This window comes from Antennarius striatus, chromosome 3 (assembly GCF_040054535.1).
Source record: "Antennarius striatus isolate MH-2024 chromosome 3, ASM4005453v1, whole genome shotgun sequence".
In the NCBI taxonomy this organism is placed as follows: domain Eukaryota; kingdom Metazoa; phylum Chordata; class Actinopteri; order Lophiiformes; family Antennariidae; genus Antennarius; species Antennarius striatus.
Genome location: NC_090778.1, coordinates 24,344,527 through 24,363,062, shown reverse-complemented (window position 1 = coordinate 24,363,062; position 18,536 = coordinate 24,344,527). Strand labels below are relative to the sequence as shown.

The 18,536-nt window shown below is 43.1% G+C and overlaps 1 protein-coding gene across 2 annotated transcripts in view; it reads left to right on the top strand.

Annotated features, from left to right (window-relative positions):
- Positions 1 to 6,984: 6,984 nt before the first annotated feature.
- The window catches only part of rhobtb4 (Rho related BTB domain containing 4), a 38,211-nt gene continuing 26,659 nt past the window's right edge, over positions 6,985 to 18,536 (top strand). For both annotated transcript variants that reach the window (XM_068309959.1, XM_068309960.1), the window contains exons 1-2: positions 6,985 to 7,147; positions 8,023 to 8,155. The gene's annotated coding sequence lies outside the window, so the exon portion shown is untranslated. The remainder of the gene's footprint in view (positions 7,148 to 8,022; positions 8,156 to 18,536) is intronic.

Genomic DNA, 18,536 nt, shown 5'->3' with positions numbered 1-18,536 from the left:
GCTGTTTGTGTGTTTCTACATTCTGCCGGTGAGGAAATCGCTATTTATTTCCTGCTCACCCACCTCCGTCAGCAAAACCGCTGGTGGAGTTCAAATTAATGTGAATTCTTTGCGGTGATTATGAGAATTGGAATGCGGCCTGACGGCTTCAACCACACAGTGATTAGGTAAGATTCACAATCTGAAGCTGTTATTTGATACTAGTTTTATTTTTATTTTCTCATCTTAGCCGACTTATTTCTAGACATCCAGTCGGCAGACATGCCATACGCCTCGAGTCGGGACAGTCCACCCTTCCTGTCTGCACGCACCTCTGATCTGGAGGGAAGTGTCACAACTCGCACAATCTGACTGCTCCTTCCCTGGAAACCACAACTCATGGGATGACAAATCTGCCCTCCACTGATCGAACTACAGCTACCTTGTTGTCAGATTTGGTAAATTTATGAAAGGGATGGAACATTTCATTCTTTTATTTATTTTTTTTTTTTTAAGCATAGGTTCTAATTTTATGTTTTTCCGTGACCCCGGTGTCGAAGTCTCGCCAACACTCGCACCAGCTGACCTTGTATAATACCCCAATCAGAGTCACACAGCTACCTCAGCACTTCCAAAGCAGACCGCCACCAAGGACGCGGACGCCGATGGGGGCCTTGATAGACCGCTGTCTAAAAGAGACACGATCCGTGGATGTCCAGTCATGAACTCCATCAGTCACGCTGACAGCAGGGAGGTTATTTAATCTACTTGAAGCTGCGTCACTAAAAAGGACCGTTACTTTACCTAACGGTTTCACCGCATTCCTATCACCCCGCCATAGGTGGCAAATCTTGAGAAATGCAATGACATAAGGTTAGATGGTAAGTAGATGGGGTTGTCCTCAAGCACAACATTAATTTACACACACATACACACACACTCACGCATGCACACTAGCACACACACAATTCACGTCATTCAGAAAACACTGGACTTAAGTGCATTAGATTAGAATAAAATAAACATGATCAGACGCTGCCATCTGCAGTGGGATGACACGGTTGCCTAGCACTGGGCACTGTTTGGATTGTCTGACGTTACAAAGCATATTAGTGACCATGAGTGTGTGTGTGTGTGTGTGTGTGTGTGTGTGTGTGTGTGTGTGTGTGTGTGTGTGTGTGTGTGTGTGTGTGTGTGTGTGTGTGTGTGTGTGTGTGTGTGTGTGTGCAGCCATTTATGCAGATGGCGCCATTCAGTGGAAAATGAATTCATTTTTCAGACACTCCTCCAAATGATGACAGCGTTGTTCAGATTTTAATTTGTCTGAATCTGGTTGTATAGGGTTTTTTTTTTTTCAATGCGTGTCGATAAAGTCATTACCACATTGCAAGTCTTAAAAGTAATCTGTATCTGGCTCTGACGTGAAAAAGCCAACCTTTTTTGAGAACTAATATGTTTTTGCATGATTTGCACGGGTAGGAATGACATGTGTGACAATTTGCTCTGCAGGATTTTAGCCACAAAATCTAATTGAGAAAGATTGGAAAACTTAATTCAGCCCAGGAAAAATCAAACTTTTGTCAAATCCAAATTGGGTTGTTGATGTTTTTAACTTTATTGAACTTTTCTTTCCAGATTTTTAAAAGAATGAACAGTTTGACACAAAGAAAGCTAGAATCGACTTTAACAAAAAAAGGTCTGTTTCAGAAACGGATCCACATTCGCTTGCTTTTAATTCCCAAACACTCTTTATTTTTTCTCACAGACAAACACCCCTCTCATTACCTCCAGTGTGTGATTGAGAGAGAGTTATTGAGTTTCAAATAGAGTCACAGCAATAATAACAGCAATATCCTGGCAACCTGTATCAGTGTGCTCCGTCAACAAGACTGTTAATAGGACTAATATGAAAGAGATGAATGGGTGTCTTCAGGCCACGGCCCGACTTCTAATTACATCAACATTTCCATCAAACACTGGGTTGTGTGTTTGTTTTTTTGTTTCCACATCAGAAAATTTGCACGTGTGCGTCTTTGTTTGTGTTTGTCTCAGAGAAAGAAGGAGCTGGAGAGATATGCAGGCAGGCTGGCATTCACCAATGTGCAAATACACACGACACAGATGCAGAAAACAGATCATAAACAAACCCTCCCTTTAATTAATTTCGGTGTCAGGAGCCAAGATGTCTTGCTTTTTTTTTTACAAAAATGTAATAACAGTTTTTGTTCCCTGTGATGATCCGTGCCAATTGGAGTCAGAGGAGGTCATGTGATTGTTGCCAGTCGATTATCTGTGTGACTGTGTGACGGCTAACACAAAAGGTTTTTTAATGGATTACAATAAAATTTGGTGGAAAGACAAGAGGAATGCATGATCGGATTTTGAGGCACGTTTGGAAGATGCAACACGTTCATCAGCTGCTCAGTCACTCACTATTAATGTGCAAACGCCACAAATAAACACGTCCCTGCACATGGTAGTGTAAAAAAAGTCTTGGCTCGGGTCCCAGATCTCTTCTATTTTGGTGTGCATCTCATATTAATGTGTGTCACATCTTCAATCAAAGATGAACTGAGGAAACTCAAATGCGAGTTGTTAATATATGTCTATTTAAAAAGGTGAAAAGATCATCCGATATCTAAATCAACAGGGTTGAAAAGAATCTGTCCACAAACCAAACTGCATAAATAGCTGGTTGCAGATAAAATAAATACAAACTAGGTCAGTCAACTCTTCCCTTCAACAGACTTTGTCAGGGTTACAAATCTGTGTCTAAAGGGTTAGAAACTGCGGACCCACAAAGAGACACAGTAAATACAAAGGGACAAGATCTGACACAGAAGTGGACCTTCCCAGAATTGTCCAAAGTTCTATTCCCACATTCAATGATGGTGACTTTTTCACCATCATTCAACATTTAAAAATTGCATTTTGCAATTCCTCAGGTTTTAAATGAAACAAACACAAAAATAAAAAAAAATCAGGAAAGGATCCAATACTTTTTCGCTCTATCGTTTGCATAACCACTCTCATCAAACGACTGAAGAGTACCCGTGGAAACAGTGGTCTAAAGTTTTACTGACTGGCTCTGACTTCATTAAAGTTGCTTGATAAATTGGTTTTCCTGCTGAATGTGGTGGAAAACAATTTAAACCAACCATCACTGACATATAAACACCTATAATACTTTTATAATACAAAGTTTGTTGTTCGTCTGTTGAAAGTTTGAACAGATGAACTCTTCAAACTTTAAGTCATCGCACGAATAATAGGAGGAGATGTGACAAACTTTTTCCTTATATTGTAAAGGCTTGAAAAGATGGAGGAAAAAAAAAAAAGAAGATTAGCTTTGTTTTCACATAAATCAAGCAAACTCTGAAAGCACAAATCTATGTCATGAGAATCCAAACCAGAGGAGGAAACAGCTGCTGAGTAACTCCTGTCTTTTTTATTTATTTTTTTAACTGAGTGCATGCCTCATCCACCCTTCTATACTCCAGCCTTCCTGACAGCACCGAGTAAATGATATGTGATTAAACACAAAGGGGTTAATGGAACAGAAGTGCAAACACTGCACTCTGAACATTAACCTCGACTCAGGGTTTTCCATTTTGGCCATGAGAGGAAGCTATGGCAATCCTCTACTGCGTGTAGCTGAAATACCTTAAAAGTTCCTGCTTGGGCCATGGACTCACTGATCTGACACGGTATCAAAGGAGACTTAAGGGCTCAGACTTTTCATAAATACATATGTGATCCTCTCCAGGGCCGCGATCCAATAGTTTTCATTAGAGCAATGTGAGCAGTGATGAAAAAGATTTGAACAGCTCATGAATATAAAGCCCTTTGGACAAGAGCACAAACCTCCACCTCCCCACTGCACGTCATAACTCACGTATACAAGTACAGGAGGAGGACGACAAAAAGAAAGACAGATGCAAAAAAAAAGATGCAAAGAAAGAAAGACAGAAATGAAGAAAGAAAGAAAAAGAAAGAAAATAAAAAAAAAAAAAGACAGAGATCAGAGGTTGTCTGGAGAACACAGCCAGTGGATGTCAGGGCAGAGGTAGCTTTGCTCATCCCTGTTTCCATGACGACCCGAATATGCTGCCGGTGCAGTGACGGAGGTCTGGAGCCACGTCCGTGCTGACATGAGCCGCACGTGCTGATGGCGAGCTGGCAGCGCGAAGCATACGCCAGCGTCTATTCATAGAAGCTGAGTGACGCCTGGGAGGGACTCGAGCAGCCCAGAGGGTTGGCCAAGGAGGCCAGGTGCACAGAACCGGGTGGGTGCTGGACCAGGATTGGGTGGCACCCTTCGATAGAGTCGGATGGATACATGGAGGGGTTGGTTCATCCTCTCTCTGATCTCGGCCCACGCTGACAAAAAAGCGACACCTGTCTCTCAGTAGGTGTGAAAAATGACACAAATGACCTTTGTTTTGTTTTTTTCAGGTTTCCTGTGAAAAGGGAAATATGTCCTTAGATAACATGTTAATAAAACCAAAAACACTTATTCGGGGTCAAGTATGCAGAAATTGCTCAAAGAACAATGATTTGGCGTTATCTGGGCTCAAGAGCCATTTTCCACAAAACATGCAAATACTGTTAATATACTGTATATAATATGTATCACTGATGGAAAGTCTTCAAGGAAACTGATCACTGTGGAATGTTCTGCAGATTGCTGTATTTCATTCACTTATAAAGATTTAAACACTACATTTTTCTTCTATTTAAATGAAATAACTCTCAGAATCAAATCGAGTTACACTTGGAGCACGGCTTGATGCACATTTGCATCCGGACTCCGGCGGGGCCGGCACAAGAGACGGGTTCACCAGGGCATCGCCTCGTTTGTGAGCGATTGTTCCAGCTCAATCGGTAATACCGTGATGCAGCTTTGTTTCAGAGATCAGGCAGTAGAATAGCGGAGAGACTCCAAAGTGGACAGCGGCCCGTTGTGGTCGGTCAGCACCCCAAAGTTAGATCACATTGTGGTCGTTTGATGGACGGTGTCAAAGGCCATTGTGGACCTGATGCGCCGCGCTGGAGGTAAAGAGCTGCTGAGTGAAACTGATCTAAGCGGGACAAAGATCATCTGACTGTGTGTTTGTGTGTATGTGTTGGTTTATGTATTGTTTGTTTGTGCGTGTGCATGCACTTGTGCATCTGTGGTGAGCGCCGCACGCTTTTGTTTGTTTGTGGCGATCCAGCCGACGCAGGCCTTTCACGCCCCTGGGATCAGCAGTTTGCCCCCTCAGGAGAGAGCTGACAGAGAGATAGAGAGAGAGAGAGAGAAAGAGTGTGGGGGGATAAACCATGTGGATACCCCCCCCCCCCTATTATTGCTCTTTTGTGCCCATGAGGTGGCATCAATAGCAGTACAGCAGCTGTAATGGAAAAATGCTGCACAAGACACTTTGAGATAAAGGAACCCGAACCTGAAAGGGCCTGAATGAGAGCAACACAAAGTGGACCGACAGCATAGAACACACACACCATCCTGTAACCTTCAGTGTGTGTGTGTGTGTGTGTGTGTGTGTGTATGTGTGTGTGTGTCTCCCATGCCTCCTGGTCACAGCCTGGGGACGGTTGCCTAGAGCCGACTTTAGGAGCAAACCCGGGCAGGTTGCTCCGTTCCCTCGGCCCAGGAGCCGTCCCGTGGAAGATGTAGCATCTGACGACCTCCTCGGTTGCCTGACATTTCTGCTTTTTCCAAGTTTGCCAACTTTATTTCATTAAAACGCTAATGAAGCCTCTGAGGGGTTCACATAAACACCTTAACAGGGAAGACTGAATTACAGGATTTTCATTCCACGTCCCTTCTTTTCCTTCCAAGTGGGAGTTTAAATACAGTTGAATTTCATCGGCTCTGTGAGTTCTGTAAATCCACCAGGCTTCAGACGGTCTGATCGCTGTGAGACCGGCAGCTGTGGACTTCCTTCCATGCAAAAAGATATTAGATAATGGAATCAAGATATCACATTCGGGCTAACGCCACATGAGGCACAGCTAAGACGGTTGTTTGGAGAGAATCAGTTGAGACTGGAATGTTATTGGGTCAGAACATTAAAACTGACTGGAGCTCTCCCATTAGAGCTGACATGCTGCTGCCAGTGACTAGCTCATTCCAGAAGCGGTGCTATGGTTTCACCGGGCATCGCCGTGGAATCTCAACAAGCTGTTTGTCAAGTTAATGTGATCAAAACAATGAATCTTGAGCCCATGTCTAGGTGTGAACTTTCAGCACCGAGTGTGGGGGCCACTAAGTAGTTCAACCAGATTATTTCATCCTCTCAAATAGTTATGGCCCCACCTTTAAACTGCAGGTAGTAAACTTCTGGTTAATTCCTGCGAGGTTTCACATTATATATACATATATATATACTGTATATGATCATTGATACATGCAAATATAAGGATGCTGTTATTTATAGATAAAAAATTCCATGATGAAAAATGTAGGACCCCCCCCCCTATTTAATGTCAATATCAGTAAAACAATGTTCTCAGTTTTCAGTTTTGTTTTTTTTTTGTTTTAAATGTGGGGAAAAATACGGTTCTTGCTCATGAATAAACAAATCAATCAATAAACAGACACGCACAAAAACATGGATGAGCCAAAGGGGGGGAGGGGACCTAAAAGATATATAATTTACTACCAATTAAGATAATAAAAAATATTTATCAAGTAAATAAAGATTAATCTTCAATTTTTCCCCCCCATCAAGTGGTAAGTTCTCGTTGCCATAGTGAAAGTAAATAAGATCTGCGTTGGGAGACATTGCATCACATACATTCTCAGAGCTTTGATCGCCGTGATCAGCCCATGCAAAAACGTTTTCACCGCCCCCCCCCCCCCCCCCCATCACGCACAGCGTTCGAGCTGGAGGATGACACTCTGTTCCACTTTGTGAATGGATGAGGGTGTGGCGCTGGTGACTCGCAATGAGGATGTCGTCACTGCGCTCCGCCGACAGACGCTGTCGCGTTGTGGGCGAAGGCTGGTCTGGAGTGAAACAGAAGCGGGTTCTCTCTCTGGGAGAGGGAGAGAGAAAGAGATAGACATCCAGAGAAGGAAAGGGGAGGAGAGGAGAAAGACAGACAGAGACAGCGGCATCAGACCCACTCCCGAGCGAAGACTAAACTTCTGGCGATAAATTTGGTGAGATAGATTTATTATTTAAAAAAAAAAACACATTTAAAGAAATAATTGTGCAGCGTCCTTGCATTTTTAGTTTTTTTTTTTTTTTTTTTTTTTTAACAAGAGAAGTAGCGCATAATTGGGAAACATTTTGAGATGAGACGACTTTAGATACGCGGGAGGCTGTAAATGCATGATTGGATTAAAAAAAAAAAATCCTCGTGTGGAATTATTCTTTCAGGGGAGGGGGAAAAAAAACCATTTCCCCTCCACATAGCAGCACTGCTGCGTGAAAACAAACAGACAAAAGAAAGTCGAGGCGAGGGTGTCCCCCTCCTTCTTGTAGGTGTGACGGCAACAACAAAGAGATGTGAGGGTAGGGGGGGGGGAACTCGCATCAGGACCATCGGCGGACAAACAGCCGACAGATCGCAGCCACAATAGCTGGGGTTGCGTGCGCGCTTGTGCGTCCAGCGCACGCCTGTGTGTGTGTGTGTGTGTGTGTGTGTGTGTGTGTGTGTGTGTGTGTGTGTGTGTGTGTGTGTGTCAGGGCAGTGTGGGGGTCTGCAAACAAGAGCACGTCTGAAGGTTTTTTTTAATTTTTTTTTTTTTTTTTTGCAATATGCAGCAGTCTTCGTTTAATTGCATTCCCCTCGGCTGAAAGTCGGGGGTGTTTGTTTTTTTTCTTCTTCTTTTTTTACCCCCCACCCCCCACCCCCCCACCCAAACACTCGCGTTCAGAAAACAAAGCGCACAATGTGAGGACGTCCAAACCGGGACCGAATCGGAGCGAGCGTTTAAAAAAAAAAACTCAAAAAGAACCCCCCCCCCCATATGAGTTGGGGTTAGATGTGGTCATCCAGAGGAAGTGATCGCAGTGTGTTTGTGCCTTGCAGTTTAATGGGGAGAGGCGAACGCGCTGACCAGAATAAACTGAGGAGAAAAGAGCGGCGGAGGGGTGCGAGCTGGAAAGTGGACGTCGAGGAGAAAGAAGAGTGAAGTGATTCCTGAGGCGATTATCGTTCAAAGGTAGGAGCCACCAGGATTATTTCACTCGGGTTGAACTTGTGATGCAAACTCTAAAACGTTCTCTACGCAATGTGTTTTTGTTTTTTTTTTGTTCTACGGGGACCTCAATGTGGACGCGCACATCGCGTTTGCGTAACTGAACAGTTTCATTCTTTCACTCAGTCGAGATTAGGTCTAAAAGTTTAATATCTTTAATGTCTCCTCCACCCTTCATCCAAGGCTTCCTGATGGTTTCAATCTCTGAAAAAAAAACAAAAAACAAAAAAAAAAAACTTGGATAAACTTGACTTTCCTAAAATTTCTGGCGCAAAACGAAAGTTCAGTAAATCACAGTGGCTGTGCGTCTTTTTCCAGGGAGCTCCAACAAATTTGCACGACACACAAGAAAAGCTGTTTATGCTCCCGTCCTGCGATTTAAAGCATTCAACTTTTAGAAGAAACACATGCTCAACTTTTCAAATGAAACCAGTCAAACTTGTCAAGACCCTGCAGCATCAAAACCTATGATAAAGTTCTTTACATCCCTCCTTCTATAGCTTCGTGTGGGGATATCTAGAAGATAACCATCTTAGATGACTGTACTTGACTTTTCCCTACGCAGATCTGTTTCAAATCACTGCTCTCTTTTGTGACAACCAGTCTGTAAACCAGTCAGTGCATAGTAAAAGTTTTCTTTTGCAGGGCTTGCTTTTCACACAGAATCAGATATCTATACCACCTGCTGTGAGAGCGAGAGTCAGGTTTGAAGGCATATCTGAGTAATCACGGCCTAACAATGGCTGTGATGGGCCCACTGCTGTACGCCGAGGCCAAAGAGCGGACCTGAACCACCAGCCGGCAATCAGCTCCAGCCACAATGCCCTCCAGGAGTTAAATATTCCCCCTTTTATTTTTTTTGTTCCGTTCCCTTCTCTTTTCCTGTGCCGAGTGGAGAACAGATGGTGGGTGTGGGGGATGGTCTGATAGAGTTGACATCAGCTCCTCTCCTCTGTCCCACTCAGTTTTTCTGTCAGCTGTGGAATTTGAACTATTCTTCCTTTGGGATGAAGTCCGTCCCTCCATCTCCTCCTGCTTGGAGGAATAAGCTCAATTGGGAGTTTAGGTAGTAAAAGTGTGTGTGTGTGTTTGTGTGTGTGTGTGTGTGTGTGTGTGTGTGTGTGTGTGTGTGTGTGTGTGTTAGCGCTTGTATGTCTATGCAGCAGCCTGCATTCCTGGTTGCTGGGTGGACAAGTCCACACAGCTTGGAGTAATATAAGAAGCAGCGTCTTTGTGTGAGTTCAACAATATTACACACACACACACATACACACACACACACACACACACACACACACACACACACACACACACACACACACACACACACACACACACACACACACACACAAAAACAAGCACTAGAAGCACCGTCAAAACACAAAAGTATGTTCTTCTCCTGACAACACCACATGATGTTAGTCATGCAAGTACGGTTTTGAGCAGGGGAAGATCCAGCGCTGAAGGGTGTGTGTGTGTGTGTGTGTGTGTGTGTGAGTTTGAGAGAGAGAGATAAACAATTGACTGTGCTGGTGATGGCGACTGTTCCCTTCTGCTTGTCTCTTATTGGCTGCCACTTTGGTTGTTTTTTAAACAAGCAAAGAATGTGTGCAAGAGCACATAACAGAGGAGGAAAGACGAGGAGACGAGAAGAGAAGAGAAGAGAAGAGAAGAGAAGAGAAGAGAAGAGAAGAGAAGAGAAGAGAAGAGAAGAAGAGAAATGAAAAATGAACTGTGTAGAGAGCTTTGAGGAAAAAGGAATGCAGATCCTGAGGAAGAGGGACATGAAGGGGAAATTATAGCGGAGCAGACTGGAGGAGTGAGAAAGTCAAAGAGGAAGTTAAAGAAAATATCAGGCGCTGGGTTGCAATCGCCTGTTCACATGATGAATGAGAGGGCGAAACACGTTTCCTGAAGCCCCTTTTCACCTCACACCTTTCGCTCGGTTCCGCTTAAAAGTTTCAAGACAAAAAAAGGGTTGCTTTAAATCGAAACAGAAATATTTAACTGTTCTTTTTCTGTTTTCTCCCCAGACAATCTGCTCAGGGGTGCAGAAATGCTCCTTTGGTACTTTTAACTCCGCTCTCCTTTGGATTTCACATCTATCTTTACTTCTAGTGGGCAAATCTTCATTGTTTTTCCAGCCCTCCCTCCTTCTTTGTACTGTATATGTGGTTATGAATGATTGTGATGAGCGTGACTGTCTGCAGCTGTCTAAATTACAGTGAGCAAACAAATGCCATAATTATCCGGTCCACTTAACAATAATGGGAACACGGGTGTAAAAGCAATTCCAAAGGACCGCTACATGATGTCTCATAATCTGAATACAGTGTGTGTTTATTTGCTGCAACATGATTTCATGAATGTAAGAAGTAGGACACACCTTTCCGAGGCCACATCACCCGTGTGTGAGAGAATGTGTGTGTGTGTGTGTGTGCATGTGTGTGTGTTTGCATATTTGGGAGTCTTGGATAAGAGGGTGTTGCATCCCTGGTGAGGAAAAGACAAGGCAGGGCTGGAGCAAGGGGGTGAGAAGAGATAAGGAGCTTGCATTTTCAGAGAGGGTGTATCCGTTTAGACTCAAGCTAATCTGAGACCAGGGTTCTCATGGGGAGGGGGTTGCAAACAGAGATACAGGATGACTTCACTGATAAAGGGGGCGTGTTACATAATACGACTAAAGAGTGAATTCTGAGTTAAAGGTTTAATTCACTCATTTTTTTGATATAACTAGGGCTTTTGAATTATAATTAACACAATATTTCTTTGTAAATCCGCCTCTAAAACTTCACCAAAGTGGTTGCTTATATCAATTAGGAGCCTACTGGGTCACATGTGCATGTGCTGCACAATGACACTACCAGCAGAGCCTGAGGTACATGGCCAGTGACCATCTGATAAAAAAAACGGCTGGCAGATGAACAAATCTGACTGGCCACTAAGGGTTTACACCAGAAAATGTAATCATTAACAACTGCTGTTAACAGAGACAGAAAAGAGCTGCAGCGTGTTCGTGTGTGTATCAGCATGTGATTTTCATGTGCATATTTTGCCATCCGATCCCTGGGTATCTCTTTCTTTAGCATCTGTTCCTCCCATTTGCAGCGGGGAGCCGATATTTCCGACCTAAGAGGTGATCCAAAATCATACGACTGGGATGAGGTTTACTAGCTATCTCTGTTTGCTGCGAGGAATTTATCTTTGTTTAAAGATAGTAGCTTGTGTGGTTTGCGGTGCCTGTCTGGTTGGACGGGTGTGGTTGCACTTGAATCTCCCACAGGACTAACTACACTAACTGCCTCCCACGTCTGTGTGGGATCATGTGACCCCATATGACCGGGTTCTGTTTAGTTCCTTTGCAGTTGTAATTTCTTGGGCGTCTTCTTTTAAACACACAAAACACATGATCACCCTTGGCATGTGTGTGTGTGTGTGTGTGTGTGTGTGTGTGTGTGATCTTGTGTCATCTCGAGTTAGAGCTGGAGGCTTTAAACAACACTGTTGTGAGAGAAACACCCAAGGGTGCCGTCCCAGCTGATCAGGGTCAGACTGGTTTCGGTTGTTGGCCAAGTTAACAAAGCCACAGGTATTCTTTTAAGGCGTTTCCTCTCCGCAACCAGTTATTTTTAATATTTCCTTGCATTGTTTGCGATGTTGCTGATGTAATTGCGTCAAAACTTGTATGATTTTTGCTGTTTCGGGTGGCTGATGCAACCAGCTTGACACCCCATGTTTCTTATTTGTCAGTCTAGCCTGACACACCTGCCTTTGGCTTGGTTCACTATAGTCTGGTATCAACTGATCAGTGGTTGTCTTTTTACTACTTTTTCTACTTTCCCCTTACATTTATATTAAAGGGAAACCCAATAAAACTTAAAACCTAACATATTGTTGTTTCTCTCTTTGGTGTGCATTTTGTTTCCAACAAATCAGAACCCTAATGACGACTCCAACAACCCCTGTAAATGTTAATCCATTCAACGGCAGCGATTTGACATTTATTCTGATTTTCAAAGTCGTAATTCTATCCATCTAGGTCATAAATCATTTTGTAAATTGCTTGTGGTCATCTGAGGACAGACAACCTTCGGCCTGGAGAGAAATAATCGCCTTCTTTGTCTCCCACTGGAATGCATCCCTCTTATTTTACCATAAATATTTAATCAATATCATCCATATTGTTGCTATTAAGTGTCATGTCCTTCTCAGTATTGATGCAACAGAGGCCGAGTTACGCAGAAATGCCAACTTCCTGTGTGTTGTTATGCTCCATCATGAGTTTAATGATGCTCCATTAAATCATCTTTTACCCGCCCCTCGATGCAACGATTGGTAATCCAGTAGGGGCAGACTGCGTGGCAAACAAAGGGGTTAAAAACCCCAAACGTGACCTGAGTGTGTATCATCAGAACTTTTCTCTGGTTTGAATCATCTCCGTTCACAAGTGGTTAGGATTAGCCAGGATCAACAGTAATGCACCGCCCAAAAGAGCTTCCACCCCGCTGCCACTTTGCCTTATTCAGATGATTAGAGCCAGCGTGGCGGTGCTGCAGCTCGGCAAGTGAATGGCATGTGGTTGTGCACACCGGGCCTCGATGCAGCAGCTCGGAAACAAATCGGACACCGGTATAGATTTTTCCATAGCACTATTTTAGGATGTCCACTGTTGCGACGGTGGACAGAGTGTCTGTTTGTGTGTGCATGTTTAACGATTTTCCTGCAAACGGATGTTGTCCTCCTGATTCAAAACGGTATTCAGGGTGTTGCATTCCGTTGCTGCCTGATAACAATCGTGTCTTTACATTTGCTGATTTTTGGGCTTTTCAGGCCGGCTGAACAGCCGCCCAAGAGAATGTTTTGACCGCTCAGGGTTATCGAAACCACCTCAACAGCCCCATCAGATAATAAAAGTGAACGGCTGTCGGGATAAATGCACTACTGTTTTTGCTGTCTGTGAGAAGCAATGGTTTCCACCTCATGACAGGCTTGTTTTTGTTTATGCAACACAATATGAGGAACTCCAACCAACATAGCTGCACAATTGGCTAAACAACATGCAGTCTATTCATGAGAAATAACAGGGCCTTCCTGTTATTCCTCAGCTTTGTGTAATATGGTTTATTTGTCCGCCTGAGTAACAGTGTTTTTTTTTCTTCTGGCTGTTCTTTCCTTCCCTTCTGTTTCCTCCTTTCTATTTCTGTATCTGTTATCAACAGCATGTTTTAAATAGAGGCAGACTGATGCCGGAATTTGTAGCATTCAGCGTGAAGATGTTTTTGACAAATTTTATGGACCAGTTATGATGAAAGATGATCCCATATGGAACTGAATGTTTCACGATTCACTAGCCACTCATTATTATAGAGTTAGACACTAATATTATGTGTAATATGTTGAGTCAGCTGATTGTCTAGTAAAGTGGGAATTTTCACAGATGTTTTCTGAAAGCTTAGTCGTATTCTTGAACATCCTTCCTCGCTGTCTGCTGTCACCTGGCAACAGGTGGCTGAATGAAAGTCACCATTACAACAAATCAGATTTCTTTCTTTTTTTTTGGGTCATTTTAATGTGTTCCACAATATTTCTTTAAGCCTTGATCAATTAAAACATGCGCTAGTCTAACAGACCTCCTCTGTTGAAAGTTATAAAACCTGCGTTGATGGGTTCCAGATAGACTGCGCTTCATCTTAATGTCTCACAAGCCATACAAGGTTGGGAACCTCTGCTCCACAGTGTCTTGTGTTGACGAACTGACTGTGTGCAGTGTGATTTCGGCAGAGCTCTGTGCCAGACTGCAGTCCAGAGGTGTTTGGCTTGGCTTGGCTTTCTGTTTGATCAAGCTTTTTCTTCATTACTCACTGACCTGTGCCGAGGCCAAATGCATCGTTTCTCCTCAACTTCAGTGTTTTCCCTTTGTTCCTGTCCTCTTCACGGTTGCTGTCCCATCGGTCAGACCTTTGCACCTCGGCATTCCAATTTTTTTTTAATGTTTTGAAAGAGAGCAATAAGTTTGGTGCTGTATGTGAAAATATTTCTAGCCACACTCTATCCTCATTGAGCAAATTTTCCTTTTCTTTTCTTAGCTTGAGTGTTCTATTTGCGCTCCCTCATGCTATTTCAACCCTAAATCCTAAAGTTTGGCTCGGCACATCTTCACTGGACTTTGAAGGTGGCTGAAGTCCTGTTTCGGTTTCCTGAGTTTTCCACAAGGAGAAATATTTCAGGAGCAAAATGTCTAATTTAAGGTGCTTGTATATGTAGCCCTTGATATACTCAAATACACACATTATATGTTACAACAGAATATATCTGGTGGATTAAGTTCACCTCAAACTGACATTGAACCTACAGCTATTATGACACACTGCGTACTGCGTTTGCTCACCATGCTCTCTCGGCTGACTACAGATGTTTGCTAAATGAGCGCTCAGATAACATTCATATTTTCCACAGGGATTTCTGCCCACAAGATCACACCAGACTTCCAGTCTCTGTATTTTCTACCCACTGATAGCGAGCCACGTCTACAGTATATTTCCTGTCTCATTCCACAACCTGAGTGTAGCCAGGCCCTTGACCGAAGCACATACTTAATCTTAGTTCCTTTAATGCTCTCAGAACTGTGCATCCTGTGAATATACCGAACCCCTAAGTGGTCCTGGCGGGCACGGGTTAGTACATAATGTGTGCCATTATGAGTCAACTGGCTGCAGTGATTTGCAGTAAATCTTAGTATAACCTATGTGGACATTTAAATCCTCACTCAAAGTTTGCTTTATATTTTTGGAGTGCCTATGATGATGTGAAACACAAATATCGAATAGTCTACATACTGTATAATGCAGTTTTATGTAAATATCCAAGCAGGAGATATAAGAATATTTAGTAAATAGAACCATTTATTATGTAATAGTTAGCCAGAAAGTCTTTGAATTATAAACTTTTCAGGGAGACTATGGTTGAAGGGCATCAATCCTGACAAGCAGGAAAGTACAGTATAACCCTACGGAGTGGTGGAAGAGGTGGTGGTGGCTGATGACTCTGCTAAGTCCAAAGAGCCTTACGAAATAATCAAATCGTTGAACCTGAAAAGGCTCGTTGATGATGGAGATGTGTGACAGGCCAGACTGAAAGTATGTGTATATGTTGCTATGGAGGTGGGACCCTGGTGGTTAGGGTTAGATATGGATAAACTAGAGATATGTGGAGAAATGTATTCAAAAGGAGCATGATAAAAGTGTAATAGGCTAACAATAATGGAGTTTTCCTGTGCTATTGGATAGAAATGACAACCTGATATAAAGCCACCTCAGTGAGTGACAGCAGAACATTGCACAAGAGGTGTTAATGACAGGATGGCAGGAGGAATAAACTGTGGCCTAAGCTTACAACGGGATACTCTGACTGCTGGAGCTTCAAAACGGAGTGCGCTTGAACATCCCTCTCTTAGCAAAATGAAAATGTGCTAATTTTCCAGCCGTGTGAACTATCACTTTAAGAGTTCGCAGCTGAAGAGAGTCTTAATAAGATTAGCCCTGGCACTAGACAGCCACGGCTTAAGAGGCACCTTTACTGACCCATGTGTCTCCATCCAGCATAGAACATGTGTGTAATTACATCCTGCTTCAAAGCGGCGATGTATTGTAAATGTCAGTGTCGGTTTGTTCGTCCGTCTGTTTGTCCGTCAGTCCACCAAATATCTTCTCAACCGTTGCAGATATAAAAATGAAACAATCCCCCAGTATATTTCCTTTCCCACCCAACCGGTCAAGACGGATGAACTCCTTCCAGAGTCTGGGTCCTGCCCGGAGTTTCTTCCTCAATGAGGTACTTTTTCCCAACCACTGTGGCTTATGCTTACTTTTGAGGGTTCCGTTGGGTTCTGTTGCCTATTGGGATAGGATAGGATAGGATAGGATAGGATAGGATAGGATAGGATAGGATAGGATAGGATAGGATAGGATAGGATGGCGGTGCACAAGCAGCTGCTCCTCTCTCTCCAGCTAGAGTGGTTCTTTTGTGTTTTTTTACTGCCTGTGGGTCTGAGAGGACTGTAATTTCATCTGTGCTATTTGTTGTGCATATATGGTACATTTGACAATAAAGTTGACTATGACTATGACTATATTCAGAAGTCTGTTTATTCTCAGGCGGACAGCAGGCAGTAAAAAACAAGGACCCTCCTGGCACACTCCTATCCCACCCACCCTCAGCTGTTCTGCCTTCACTCATCCTTCCCATGTTTTTCACTATCCCCACCTCCATCCGAGCAGCGAAAGCCACTTAACATTGCAAACATTTTTCACCATCATGACCCTTCGTCCACACTGTGAGCTTGACCTGATCATATGTCGGGATTAGACCCAGTCAACACTCCTTTGTGGGGAGAGAGTCCAATTATCACGAGACAAAAACACCAGATAACAGAATGGGTTTTAACCAGGGCTTTGAACTGGTTCATGGAATAAAATCGAAAACCAGAAACTTTTGGTATTTTGCCAGGATGAAAACAAAACCGAAAACTTTATACTTTTTAATGTTCCGGAACAGAATTGGAACAGAAAATAATTGTAACCGGTTAATACCGTTTGTTTTTTTTCGTTCTTGAAAAAAGTATCTGACCTCCATATGTTTCTTCCTGTCATTTACTCAATGTGTGATGAGAGCGGAGAGAAGTAGTCAAGAAAAAGGCAATCTCCCAACCTCGATTACTGTATATTCATATCAGGTAAACACCGCAGTCTGTCAGTCTTAACAAAATGTTTGATTTAGACATTAACTCATTGGGCCAGAGTTCCCCAGACTCTGCTCTGAAACTTTGATTCTTTGAAACTTTGATACTTTGAAACTTTGATACCATGAAATTTTGAAACTTTGTTGCATCATAATCTGCTGCAACTTCTGTCTCCCTCGGATTCTCCGTCCTCTGCTCCATAACTGGATCAGTGCTGTTGTCCAGTTTACTGCACTGACATATCTACCGTATGTAGATATGTCAGTACAGCCATTTTAAAAGCTACCTACCTATTAGTATTTACAAGGAACGTTATTAATCAGTTCGGGAACTATATTGTTTTGTTCTAACTTGCTCAGCAATGTCAGTTCATGGGTTGAATGTAAAACTGGAAATGTTATAATACCGTTTCTGTTCGGAAAAAACCGATTGGCAAAAAAATTCTGGTTCAAAGCCCTGGTTTTAACTGCTATTCTTCTTGAGAAGTTGAGGGTTTAATAGCACATAGAGCAAAATGCTACCTGACTCTGAATCGTGACGTTTCACAAACTCTCAACAGATAACAATGCTGCGCGGCATGTGGGAAGCTGAATTATACCTAAAACACACAATTTATAGAATGCATATCTCCCCGGTCATGAGTTTTTAATAATTTTTTGGTGTACACAATTTAGTGATGTGTCTTTATAAAGAAATAATGAGGTAACAGCACCTGGTCTCACACAAGTGGAGTTTCGACCGATTCTAGATAAGACAATCTATCTATAACTTAGCAAGTAAACAACACCCCAGGCTCTTTTGCACCCTGCCCGTCTCTTTTTCTGTACTTTCTCCCAGGCGTTATCTAGTGTTGAATGTTTTTCACTTAAACTCGGCCAGCTCACCCCTTGTCCATCGCCAAATAGGCTGACTGTTACAAAACCCACTCTTGTTTCATGCCAGGGCGCCGGCTATGGCAACTCATCTCGGCCCCTTTTCCATGTCAAAGTCCGTGTGTGTGTGTGTGTGTGTGTGTGTGTGTGTGTGTGTGTGTGTGTGTGAGAGAGAGAGGGAGAGGGGGGTTGGCTGAGTGGTTATTTGTGTTTTTGTGTATTTGTCAGATTCTACAGCTGATCGTTTAGAGATGCAGGTTTCCCACAAGCTCATTTCACTCTCGAGTCCATTCTCACCCTTGACCTTTGACCTCAGGTTTTTCTTCCCAGAAGAACAAATTTAAATTTCCTTGTTGCTGCATTTCCCCCCCTTGTCCCTCTGAATAAACAAATTTCGGTGCCAACATGGTCCACCCAAAGAAACAGGTCAATGATCTCATGCTGTAGAGCTGCACATTTACATGTGGTATTTAATGTGTGTTCATGTGTGTGTGTGTCTGTCTGTGTTAGGACCAAAGGTAGAATTTAATCTTTGATACTGTTATCAGTTTCTTGTTGCTAGAGGATTGTTTGGAAGACCCACCGCCGCTATGACCTACTTGTGTCAATGTACGAGGATGCATGTTGACTGTTTTTCAGTAAATGTGTGTGGCATGTGTGTGTGCATGTGTGTGTGTGTGTGTGCGTGCATGCGTGCGCGCGCTTGGGATGGTGTGTGTTCTTCGAAGCGAAGTCT